Source organism: Enhydra lutris, unplaced genomic scaffold (assembly GCF_002288905.1).
Source record: "Enhydra lutris kenyoni isolate GAN:26980312 unplaced genomic scaffold, ASM228890v2 scaffoldscaffold96, whole genome shotgun sequence".
NCBI lineage: Eukaryota > Metazoa > Chordata > Mammalia > Carnivora > Mustelidae > Enhydra > Enhydra lutris.
This window is the reverse complement of record NW_019154180.1, coordinates 2,222,090-2,236,410: the sequence shown is the minus strand read 5'-3', so window position 1 is coordinate 2,236,410 and position 14,321 is coordinate 2,222,090.

The window sequence follows — 14,321 nt, the reverse complement described above, 5'->3', positions numbered from 1 at the left end:
TTCTGTGCTCCACATTCTGTGCTCCATATTCTGTGCTCCTCGCCAACATTTGGTGTGGTCAGTATTCTGGATTTTGTCTATGCTAGTAATTTTTCATTGCAAGTCATGTACCATGTATAAAAGAACCACAAAGGCCCTTGATGAGATATTCTAAGTAGAGTCCCACCTTTCCCCTTTAAGGCAGATAGGGTAAGGGAATGCTTATTTCAATCCAATTAGATATTGAGCTGAGTGAGGGCTAGACTACAGTTTTAGTAAATCTCAGTTTACACCTGGTTTGTTCTCCAGATTGTAAAACCTTGATTTTTACCATTGGTGGGTCTTTGTTTTTTAAGTTGTTGAAAGACTGTACAGTATCCATGTCTGCCATTCACAGCTTGCAGCCTCCAATGGCTTCAAATCCTAGCACGTTTGTTTCCTTAAAGCTGGGTGGTTGCTGGAGATTTCACTTTACCTTTTAGAAGTATTTGACCTAGCTCCCTGTATCTTTGTGCAGTACCAGAAGTCAGTGAATGTCTGGTAAGGGAAATCTGCTGAGCATTTAAGTCCCATCAATTTTTCAATTTGTCAACTAGCCCTGTCAAACTGTTAAGAGCTTTGTTGGTTTTTCTTTCTCCCAGTAGAGGCTTTTTGCCTGTATAAGCCTGATCCTCAACCTGTTCTTAGTATTGGTACATTTTCCAGAGGAGAAAAACACTTGGAGATTGTCATTTCTTTATTTTTTTATTAAAATTTTTAAGAATTATGTTATGTTACTCACCATACAGTACATCATTACTTTATCATTTCACTTTGGAAAAGTTTTGTCTTCCCTGGAACATTAATTTATTTAATCCTTGTTGTTTCCATCACTATCTGGTACATTTAAAAATATTCTCATCAATTATTTCATTTCTTCTAGTTATAGAGGACTGTTGGCTCTCATGACTTTTTTTTCCCAAGGTATATCTGAATAGATATTTTTGATGCTATTATGACTGGAATCTTTTAACAACTTCTATGTTTCTTTCTCATTTATTTTTTATTTTTTTAAAGATTTTTTATTTTATTTATTTGACAGACAGAGATCACAAGTAGGCAGAGAGGCAGGCAGAGAGAGGAGGAAGCAGGCTCCCCGCTGAGCAGAGAGCCTGATGTGGGGTTTGATCCCAGGACCCTGGGATCATGACCTGAGCTGAAGGCAGAGGCTTTAACCCACTGAGCCACCCAGGCACCCCTCTTTCTCATTTATTGAAAATTGATTTTTGAGGGGCATCTGGGTGGTTCAGTTGGTTAATCATCTGCCTTTGGCTCAGATCATGATCCCAGATTCCTGGGATGGAGCCCCACATTGGGCTCCCTGCTCAGTGGGGAGCCTGCTTCTCCCTCTCTTTCCCAACTGTGCTCTGTCTTTCACTATCTCTGTTACTGCCTCTGTTACTATCTCTGTCTCTTTCTCAAATAAATAAATAAAATCTTAGAAAAAAGAAAATTGATTTTTGTATATCATTTTAATATCCAGCAATTTTGCTAAAGTTCCTTCTTGATGTAATAATTTATCTACAGGTTCTTTTAGATTTTTCTATGCAATTGATAATATAATCTAGGAATAAGGATTATTTTTTATTTCTTTTCCCATATTTATGTTTTAATTTCTTTTTTATTCTTAATGAACTGAACTAAATAGAGGTTCCACTATAATGTTGAATAGTAGTGATGATGGCAACCATCTTGTCATATTCTCAATGTCAATAAGAAATACTTTAATGTACTATGGATAAGTGTGGTGTTTCCAATAAGCATTTTTATAGATACATTATACCATATTAAGGAAATTCTCTTGTATTCTCTGCTATTTTTTTGGAAAGAATGAACATCATATTTTATCAATTTTTTTTCTATGCCTCTTTGCATCATCAAAATAGTCTTCCCTAAAATGTTAATTAACATTTAGATTGAAATTTAAATTAAAATTTAAAAACTTTAACCAGAATTGCATTTCTGAGATAAACCCAACAAGGTCATGATATATTAGGCTGTTTACATATTGTTAACTCTGTTTTATGAACAATTTTTAGGATTTGTTCTTTGATGACTATGAATCAGAAAAGACTTATAATGTTATTTACTCATATAGTCCTTGTCAGGTTTTAGTGTCAAGGTTATACTAGCCTCATAGAATTATTTTGGGACTGTGGTACGTTTACTCTATGGAAGAATTTTTGTTAGATTGCTATTACTTCTTTCTTTTTTTAAAAAAAGATTTTATTTATTTATTTGACAGAGATCACAAGTAGGCAGAGAGGCAGGCAGAGAAAGAGGAGGAAGCAGGCTCGGAGAAGAGAGCCTGATGCGAGGCTTGATCCCAGGACCCCGGGATCATGACCTGAGCCGAAGGCAGAGGCTTTAACCCACTGAGCCACCCAGGTTCCCCACTTCTTTTTTAAAATGATCAGTGGAAATTGCAGTGGAGCCAATTTGGCCTAGAGTTTCTCTGTAAGAAAATTACAGTTTTTCATTTCTTTAATAGTTACAGTAATATTCAGGTGATCTTTTTTTTGTTTTCTAAGAGTATTTTATTATTATGTAGCATGCATACAGGGGAAATCACAAATTTTAAATAAACAAAAAGATGAATTTTGAAAAAAAAAGATACATTCATGAAAACATTACCTAGATTGAGATAAAGAACATTCCATGATCCTAGAAAGTTTAGTCACTCTCCACTCCCTTAAGTTACCATTGTTCTGACTTCTCTATTATAAATTACTTTTGCCTGATTCTGCTTTTTATATGAATGGAATCATAGGGGATATACTCCTCCTTTATCTCACTTCTTTTGCTTAGCATCATGTTTTTGAGATCTGTGCATGTGGTATTTATCAGTAGGTTGTTTATTTTAATATTGACTAAAACTCAAGTGTATGGCTATGCCATAGTTTGTTTATATATTCTATTGCTATGGACTTCGTTTTTCCTCCATTTTTTAGCTATTACAAATAAAGCTGCTATGAGCTTTCTTGTGCAAGTCTTTTTGTGAACATATAATTTTCTTTCTATTGGTTATATACCTATAAATAGTATTGCCAGACTATAGGTATAGGCTTATGTTAAATTATGAGAAACTACCAGAGAGATTTTCAAAATGGTTGTACCATTTTACACTTCCACCCTTCATATGTTGGAGTACCATTTGTTTTACATACTTAACAACAGTGAAAATAAGTTCCATCCCTGTGAATATACAGTGATATTTCATTATAGTGTTACCTTGACTTTCTATAATGACTAATGATGCATCTGTACTTACAGCCATTGTGTATCTTTATGTATCTTCTTTTTGCAGTTTCTATAAAAGTATTTTCCAACTTTTTGTTATTCATAAGTCATTTTAACTTCATGTATATTTAACTTCATTTATAAATGTCAAAAATATTAAAAATAAACATGACCACAATAATTTTTAATGGATATATGTCATAAAATATTTAAATTATGACATAAAAATATAAAAAGTGTTGGGGGACTAAAAGGATAGTTTTTGTATACAATTAAAGTTAAGCTGTTATTAACTCAAAATAGGCAATTGTAACCACAATATGTTTTATGTAAGTCTGGTGGTAACCACATAGTGGAAGCCCATAGAAGTTATACAAAAGATAAAGAGAAAAGATTGAAAGTATAACACTACATATATCATCATATCATAAAGGAAGATAGTGAAAAGGGAACAAAATGCTATAAAATAGCCAGAAAACAATTAATAGGATGATAATATTTTCTTATATATCAATAGTTACTTTAAATATAAAATACTCCAACCAAAAGACACAGAGTTGCTGAATAGAGTGAAAAAAAACCACGAAGTGAAAAACCTGAAAAAACAAGACCCAACTCTATGGTGCCTACCAGAGATTTACTTCAGCTTTAAAGATACTCACTTTAAAGATACTCACGGGCTCAAAGTAAAGGAATGGATATCAGTAGTTATACCTACATCAGATAAAGTAGTCTTCAATACTCCACTTTCAACATTGAATAGATAATCCTGACAAAAAATCAGTAACAAAACAGCAGATTTGAACTATACTAGGCCAGATGAACCTAACAGACATATACAGAGCATTCCATCCAATGGCAACAGAATACACATTCTTCTCAAGTGTACATGGCACTTTCTCTAGCATAGAGCATATGTTGTGACACAAAACAAATCTTAACAAATTTAAGGTAAATGAATTCATATCAAATATTGTTTTTGACTACAATGGCATGAAACTAGAAATCAGTAACAGCAAGAAAAGTGGAAATTTACAAATGCATGGAAAATAACACACAATAAAATATCAGTGGGGCAAAGAAGAAATCAAAATGAAAATCAGAAAGTATCTAGAAACAAATGAAAATGGAAACACAACATATGGAAACATATGGGATGCAGCAAAAGTAGTTCTAAGAAGTTTATACTGATAAACACCTATAATAAGAAAAAGAGACTTTAAATAAACAACCTAACTTTATACCTCAAGGAACTAGAAAAAGAATAATAAATTAAGCCCAAAGTTAGCATATGGAAGGATATAATGAAAATTAGAACAGAAATAAATGAAATGGCGACTAGAAAGAATATAGAAAAAAAATCAAAACCAAAACTTAGTTTTCTTTAAAGATTTTGTTTATTTATTAGAGAGAGAGAGAGAGCACGCATGTGCATGAGCAGGGAGTGGAGGATGGGGGAGAGGGAGAAGCAGACTCCCTGCTGAGCAGGGAGCCCAACATGGGGCTTAATCCAAGGACCCTGAGCCCTGAGATCATGACTTGAGCCAAAGGCAAATGCTTAACTCATTGTGCCACCCAGATGCCCTAAGAGTTAGTTTTTTAAAAAGATAAACAAAATTGACAGATCTACCTAGGTTAACCAAGTTAAAAAGAGAAGAGTCAAAAGTACAAATGAAAGAAGAAACATTATGACCAATACCACAAAATACAAAGAATCATAACACTATGAACAATTGTATGCCAGGAACTTGGAGAACAGAAGAAAAACCACATAAATTCCTAGAAATATAAAACCTACTAAGACTGAATCATGAAGAAATAGATAATCTGAAACAGAACAATCAGAGTGAGGAGATTAAAGTAGTAATCAAGACCTCCCAACAAAGAAACATCCAGGAGAAATATTTTCACTGGTGAATTTTACCAAATATTTAAAGAAGAATTAAGGCTGATGCTTCTCAAATTCTTCCACAATTTGAAGAGGAAGGAACACTACCAAACTCATTTATGAGTCCAGCAATACCATGATACCCATGCCTGATAAGGACACTATAAGGAAAAGAAACTACAGGTCAATATCCTGATGAATATAGATGTAAATATTACAAAAACAAACAAACAAACCAAATTCAACAGCACATTAAAAAAAAACATACACCATGATCAAACTGGATTTATCACTAGGATGCAAAGATGGTTCAACATACACAAATCAGTAAATGTAATAACCATATTAATAGAATGAAGGATAATAAGCTTATGATAATCTCAACAAATTCAGAGAAGACATTTGAAATAATTTAACAACTTTTTATGACAAAAACTCTCAACAATTTAGGTATAGAATGAATGTACTTCAACATAATAAAAGTGATATATGAGAAACCCACAGCCAACATAATAATGGTAAAAGGCTGAAAGATTTTCCTCTAAGGTTAGGAATAAGGCAAAAGTGCCACTCTTGCCACTCCTATTCAGCATAGTACTGGAAGTCCTACCCAGAACAACTAGGCAAGAAAAATAAAAGGCATCCAAATTATAAGGAAGAAGTTAAATTTTCTGTTTGTAGATGACATGATCTTATATTTAGAAAACCTTAAATTTTCCACAAAATTGTCAGAATTGATAAATGAATTCAGCAGTTATAGGATACAAAATTAATACACAAAAATGAGTTGTGTTTGTATATCCTAGAAGTGAATGATCTGAAAAAATAATTTAGAAAACAATTTCCTTCACAATGTCATCAAAAAATAATATTCTTGGAATAAATTTAACTAAAGCAGTGAAAGATCTAGATACTGAAAACAACAAGACATTGGTGAAAAATGAAGGAAATACAACTAAATGGAAAGATATCCCAAGTATACAGATCGGAAGAGTTAATATTGTTAAAATGTCCATACTTCCCAAAGAGATCTGTAGATTTAATGCAATCCCTATCAAAATTCCAATGGCATTTTTAACAGCAATAGAAAATAATCCTAAAATCTGTATTGAACTACCAAATCCCTAAGTAGCCAAAGCAATCCTGAGAAAGAGTATCAAAGCTGAAGGCATGAGATTTCCTAATGTAAAACTGTATTAAAAAGTTATAGTAATCAAATCAGTATGGTACTAAGAACAGACACATAGACCAATGAACAAGACTTGAGAACCCAGATAGAAACCTATGTATATATGGTCAACTAATACTTGACAAAGCAGCCAAGAATACTCAATGGGGAAAGGAAAGGATAATCCCTTTAATAAATAATGCTGGAAAAGTGGATATTCACATACAAAAGAAAAAAACTGGACCCCATCTTGCACCACTCATAAAATTAACTTGAGATGGATTAAATCTTAAATGGAAGACCTGGAACCATAAAACTAGAAGAAAACAAAGGGGAAAATCTCCATGACATTGGGACTGACAATAAATTTTTAGATATTATACCAAAAGTGCAAGCAACAAATCAAAAGTTGACAAATGGGAATATACTAAACTAAAATGTTTCTGCATAGAAAAAGAAGTAATAAACACAATGAAAAGGCAACATACAGAATAAGGGATAACATATTTATAAGCCATGTATCTGATAAAGCGTTAATATCCAAAACATATTTTAATAACCTTCATAATATTCGATAGCAAAAACAAAATAAAATAATCCAATTAAAAATGAGCAAAGGACCTGAAGAGACATTTTCTCAAACAAGATATACAAATGACTGACAGGTACATTAAAAAATTAACATTAAATTAACATTAAAAAATTTTCAAGGTAGTGTGAATCAAACCATGATGACATATCACCTCACACTTGTTAGAATGACTATTATCAAAAAAGACAAGAAGTAACAAGTGTTGGAGAATGTGTAGAAAAGGAAACTGCTGTGCACTGTTGATGGGAATGTAAATGATACAGTCATCACGGTAAGCAGTACAGAGGTCCTTTGACAAATTAAAACTACCATATAATCCACAAATCTCACTTCTGGGTATATATCTGAAGGAAGTGACATTAGTATTTCCAAGACATATCTGCATCCTTAAGTTCAGTGCAACATTATTTATAATAGCTAAAACATGGAAGCAACCTAAGTGTCTATTGATGGATTAATGGATTAAAAAACGTGGTATGTATATGCAGTTGAATGTTAGCCATAAAAAAAGAAGGAAATGCTGACATTTGTGACAACATGGACGGACCTTGAGGTCATCTTTACTCAGTGAAATAATCAAGAAGCAAAAGACAAATACTGTACGATTTCACTTATATGAAGAACCTAAAAAAGCTGAACTCCTAGAAACTAAGAGTAGATTGTTTGTTGCCAGGGGATGGGCAAAATTTCAAAAGGGAGGAACACTCCCAAACTAATTTTAGAAAGCCAGCATTATCTTGATACCAAAGCTTAGAAGGACACCCCAATATCCCTGGTGAATATAAATGCAAAAATTCTCAACAAATATTAACAAGTTAAATTCAGCAATACATTTAAAGGATCGCACACCATGACCAAGTGGTATTTATCCTTGGGATGCAAGGATAACTGCATACAAAAATCAATAATTGTGATATACCCCATTAACAGAATGAAAGACAAAAATCATATCATCTCAGTAGATGCAGAAAACACATTTGAGAAAATACAGCATCCAGTAATGATAAAAAGCCCTCAACAAACTGGGTATAGGAAGAATGTACCTCAACATAATAAAGGTCACATATGACAAAACCACAGCTAACATCATACTCAACAGTGAAAGAATGAAAGCTTTTTCTCTAAGATTAGAAACAAGACAAGTGTTCCCACTCTCACCATTCTTATTCAACATAGTACTAGAGTTCTAGCTTAAGCAATCAGGCAAGACAAATAAATAAAGATCATCCAAAAAGGTAGAGGCAAATTGTTATTTGCAGATAATATAATCTTATATATAGAAAGTCATGATGCAAAATCTGTTGGAATTAATTAATGAATTCTATAAAGTTGCAGGGTTTAAGATCTGTAGGAAATTAGTTGCATTTCTATATAGTAACAACAAAATATCTGAAAAAGTAATAAACAAAACTATCCCATTCCCAAAAGCATCAAAAACAATAAAATACTGACGAATAAATTTAACCAAAGAAGTGAAATACCTGTGCAATGAAAATGACAAATTTTGATGAAAGAAGTTGAAGAAAACACAAATAAGTGGAAGGATATTCTGTGTTCATGGATTGGAAGAATTAATATGGTTAAAATGTCCATGTTACCCAAAGCCATCCATATACACAATACAATCCCTATTAAAATCCAAAGGCATTTCTCACAAAATAGAAAAACCATCATAAAATTTCTATAGAACTACAAAAGATCCCAAATAGCCAAAACAATCTGGAGAAAGAATAAATCCAGAGACATCACACTTTCTGATTTCAAACTATACTACAAAGCTATAGTAATTAAACATGATTTTTTCTTTATCTTTGATTTTCTATAGTTTGAAAATGATATGTCTAGGTGGAGTTTGTTTTTGTCGGGGGTGGGGGGCATTTTTCTTGTATAGTGTTCTATGAACTCCTGGATTGGTAGTTTTGTGTCTAACATTATTTTGGGAGAAATTCTCAGTCATTATTGTTTCAGATATTTCTTTCATCCTTTTTTCTTTTTCTTTTGTATCTGGTATTCTCATTATGCATATATCACAATTTTTATAGTTGTCCAAATCTTTGGGTATTGTGTTCTTCTTCCCCCTCCCGCATCTCCCACAGAGATTCTTTCCTCAGCTGTGTCCAGTCTACCAATAAGTCCATAAAAACATTCTTCATTTCTGTCACAGTGCTTTTGATTTCTAGCATTTCATTTTGGTTCTTCCTTAGGATTTCCATCTCTGTTTACATTATCCATTTTTTCTTGCATGCTGTCTACTTTATCATGAGCACCCTTAGTGTATTAATCACAGTTGTTTCAAATTCCTGATCCAATAATTCCAGCATCCTTGTCATGACTGTTTCTGATATTTGTTCTGTTTCTTCAAATCGTGTTTTTTTTTTTCATCTTTTGGCATGCATTGAAATTTTTTCTTGGCAGCTGGACATGATATACTAGCTATAAGGAACTGCTGTATATAGGCCTTTAGTAATGTGATGGTGAGATGTGGGGGGAAGTGTCCTATTGACCATGATTAGGTCTCAGTCTTTAATAAGCCTGTGCCTCTGGGCCATGAAATTTGTAAGTGTTTTTCAGTTATTTTCTCCCTTCCTAGGAGAGGATGACTAGAGTGAGCTGGAGTTGGGTATTTTTCTTCTCCCATGCAAAAGACTAGAGCTGATTGGACTTGGTATTTCCTTTCTCCCTGGTCAGTTACTCTCTGATAATACCCTAGCAGATTAGGCTCTGATTAGCTAGGTTCGTTCCAATTGCAGGCCTTGTTAAGAAAGAACAGAGTGCTCTGGTATATTTCAAAATGGTTCTTTTTTTTTTAAAGATTTTATTTGACAGACAGAGATCACAAGTAGGCAGAGAAGCAGGCAGAGAGAGGGGAGGAAGCAGGCTCCCCGCCGAGCAGAGATCCCAATGTGGGGCTTGATCCCAGTATCCTGGGATCACGAACTGAGCGGAAGGCAGAGGCCTTAACCCACTGAGCCATGCAGGCGCCCCTCAAAATGGTTCTTTTTTTCCCTCCCCCTGCCAGAAGCTCAAGGGAGTTTTCCTCCAATATTTATTATGAGAACCTGGTCAAGCTCTGGGAGGTAAGTATCACAATATTGTGAGATCCTCCCTATTAATGGGTCCCCCTGGGATTTTTAACTTTCCTACTGGCCCACACTGAGCCTCTAAGCAGTTTACCAATTATAATTCAGGTTTTCCTACCATGGCATCAGGTTCTTTGGCAATTTCATTAAGGAAGTCTCTGCTGTGGTAAGCTGTGACTCCCTGAATTAACTTCTATGTCTCTCCAGTCTTGGAGGCAGCAGTTTGCCCTAGGTCCTCACTTCTCTTAAGGATCCAAGACATGTTTTTTTTTTTTTTCAGTCTGTTCAGGGTTTACTTGTTCTTAGAATGAATCAAAGTTTGCTTACAGTCAATATTGTACTGTCTCATGTAAAATGTAAGGACTTTGCTAGCATATAGTTCTTCTCACTGCCCCTCATTCATGTTACAGTTATCATGTGTATTATGTCTATCCACATTATATACTGTACATTACAATGTTATAATTTTTCCTTTAAGTGGTAATATATATGTAGCAAATAAATTAAGAGAAAGTATTTTATATTTATCCACATATTACCATTTCTAATATTCTTCATTTCTTCTGGAAGGTCCAGATTTTCATCTGGTATTATTTGCTTTCAGACTTAAGAATTTCCTTAGATATTTCTGATACTATAAATACATTGGTGACAAATCATCCTAATGTTCATTTATCTGAAAATGTCATTATTTTGTCTTTATTCATGAAGGATATTTTGATGGCTGTAAAACTGTATTGATAGTTTTTTTTCCTTAAATTTCAGCACTTTTTTTTTAAAGATTTTATTTATTTATTTGACAGACAGAGATCACAAGTAGGCAGAGAAGCAGGCAGAGAAGGAGGTGGGGGGAACAGGCTTCTCGTTGAGCAGAGAGCCGGATGTGGGGTTCGATCCCAGGACCCTGGGATCATGACCTGAGCTGAAGGCAGAGGCTTTAACCCACGGAGCCACCCAGGCACCCCAAATTTCAGCACTTTAAAGATACTTTTTTTCTGATGAGAGGTCAACAGTCAATTGTATTGTTGTTTCTTGGTATGTTATTTTTTTCCAGATTCTTTCAAGGGTTCAGCTTTAGATTTCATTTTGAGTAGTTTGACTGATTTACCTGGCTGTAGTATCCTGCTTAGTGAGGGGCTGAGTTCCTTGAATCTACAAATTTATGTTTCATTATGTTTGGAAATATTTTAGGCATTATTTTTCAAACTTTTTTTCTTTTTCTTTTATTCTTTGCCTTCTGGGACTCTAATTATATCTAGGTTAGAATTTTGATATTATATAAAAAAAAGAATTTTGATATTATCCAACAGATTACCTAGGCTCTTTTAATCTCTTTCAATCTTTTCTTTCTCTGTACTTCAGCTTGAATAATATTTACTAATATGTCTTCAAGTTAACTTACTTTCTCTTCTCTCATTTCCAGTCTACTGGTAAGCCAACCCAATTAATTTTATTTCAGAAATTTTAATTTTCAATTCTAGAATTTGCATCTGATTCTTTTTGTTTCTATATCTTTGATATGAGTTTCTATTTGTTCATTTGATAAAATTTATTTTTCTTTATTTCCATTAGGGTAGTTATGATGGATGACTTATAATTCTTTTCTGTTAATTCCAACATCTGGTGCATTTTAGGGCTATTGTCCACTGACGGCCTTTTCTCTTGAGTATAGGTAATATTTGCCAGTTTCTTTGTGTTTTTTTTTTCCTAGTAATTTTGGAGTATACCCTGTGAATGATATATTGTGAATGATATATTGTAGGATCTCTATATTCTTTTGTTTATCTGTAAAGTAATGCTTTTTTTTTTTGTAGGCAATTAACTGAACTGAATCTCTAAACTTTCCCTTGTTGTGAGCAGTAGGGAAAACTGTTTAATCCTTTCAACTTTTTTTAGGCTCTTTGGAATCTGTTCCCACATGCATAATTTATGGTTCCAACAGAGATTTGGTTGGGCAGTTTATACACAGAATTGAAGTCTCCCACTGTGTTGTTCTCTCCGTTCTTGAATTTCTCTCATCACATTTCAGGTTCAGTGGTTATCCTGAATTTTGTCTTCTCACTCTTCAAGCCACTAGGACTGTGAGCAGTTGTGTTAGGTAGCTAAATGGCACTGGCTTGTGAGAGCCAACTGTGTACATCTATTCCCAACTTCATGTTGATGGAATTGGCCCTGGTGGGAATATTTACACTATGGAAATTAGGAATGCTATGAATCAGGCTTTTATTTATTTTTTTCCTGAAGAGCCAAGTGTTAAACGTTTAACAGCTATAACACTTATAGTTTCTCTGTTTTAGTTATTGTTTTGCCCCCCCCGCGGCCCACTGGGGGGTCTGCCCTTAGGAAAAAATTCCTTAAAAATGGAAATTCACTCAGTATCGTACCTTTCATTCAATTGTCAACCTTCCATTGTTAACTCTCTTCCAATTTATGGCTGTTTATGATTACTTTCCAAAGCATTCAGATTGTTGTTTTGTTTATTTTTGTCTAGAATTTATTGTTATCTTCAGCAGTATTGGCTTGATAAAAACTGCTTTGTCACTACTAGAAGTGCTCCTAGTAAAGTTTTTCTGTGGTTTGCACTGAACTGAGAACACTTATGAAAATGGTATTAATTTTGCAAGGAGCTAAAATTGTATAATTTAAAGAATAGTTTTTATTATGAGAATATCTTCATCTAGCTTATTTGTATTAAAATATCTTTTCTTTAAAAATGATGATCCCATAGGTGGTTTATTTGTTAGTATCTTTATTTCACAAAAATAAAAGGTGGCCACTGTGTGGGTTAAATAACATCTCCCCTAAATTTATGTCCACCAAGCACCTAAGGTGTAATTTTATTTGGATGTGTGATGTCTGCAGAAGTAATTAAAGATCTCAAGGTAAAATCATTCTGGATTTAGAGTGGGCCCAAATCTAATGGCTGGTGTCTTTAAAACAAAAAAAAGTGGGGAAATTTGGTCATACAGAGATACTGAAGAGAAGATAATTTGAAGATTGAGGCAGAGATTAGAGTGTTTCTTCTATAAGCCAAGGAATGCCAGAAGCTACCAGAAGCTGGAATAAGCAAGGGAAATTTCTCTAGAGCATTTGGGGGAAGATTGGCCTTGCCAGCACTTTGATACCAGACTTCAGATGGCCTCCAGAGCTGTGAGACAATATATTTTTGTGGTTTTAAGCCACCAAATTTATTGTAATTTGTTATGGCAGACCTCAAAAATAACACAACCACCTTATGCCAGTACGTACATTTTTGTTTGCCATTTTGCTAATCCATTAAATCCAACAGACATTTATGCAAACAAATACACTTGCTTTATGTAAAGCTTACCTGTTGCTTTGGCAGACAAAAATACTATGTCTGGGATCAGCAGACTAGGTGCTGGTCTTGATTTTATCACTGATTCACTATGAGATTGTGTGAGCTATATTTTTTCTGCAAGCCTCTTTCTCTTTCTGCATAATGAGATGGTTATCTGTCTGGGTACTTTTAGCTCAGTGACTGTGAGCCTACGGATCCCTATCTCTATACTCAATATATGGGTTAAAGTGGAGCACATATTCCTTACTGGACATGTGTAGAGTATTGGAAATTTGGGGTAGGGGGATAAAAATAGCCCACCTTGGGAAAAATTTTAAATGCCTACCATGTCTGAGTCACTGTATATGCATTGAGGCCAGTATTTTTATGCTAAACATAGTATGTAGGATAGGAACACATATGCTCATATTCATATTGCCCTTAAAACATTCAAAATGGAATGTCATGTCAGTGTGATTTGGGGTCTCATTTGGGGACCCATCTTTGGAGAAGCTTTGAAATTTGGTAGTGTATTTTTCACTATCAACAGATCAATTTCCTTGTCACCTGGAATTTTTCCTGTCTTAGAGCCTAGATTGTTAGGTCTTGAAGAGTCCTTCAAGATCATCTACATCTATCACCATTCATTTTGCCATTGGACATACTATGAGAGCCAGATTAAACAGGTAACTTGTCAAAGGTGCAGTGGAGCAATTTTGAGAGGCAGGACTCAAACCCAAGTTCCTTTATTGTATTCTTAGCGTAGGTCTCTTTACCCTCTATTTCATTGTTACTGTACTTTGCTCAGTTATCTTTTTTTTTTTTTTACCCCAATGGGAATACAATTGTTTTATATTTTAACTAATCTCTTCTCTGTCCTATTCTTCCATGTGCAAACTCACCTGTGAGCTCACACACTTACCTATACCTATATTCCTTTCTGAGGTTTTTGAAAAGGAAGTATTGTGGTTCTGCTGTTTGTCTGTTTTGCCTGGAGGGAAGCTCCAATTGACAGTTCTCAACTGGGTTCACAC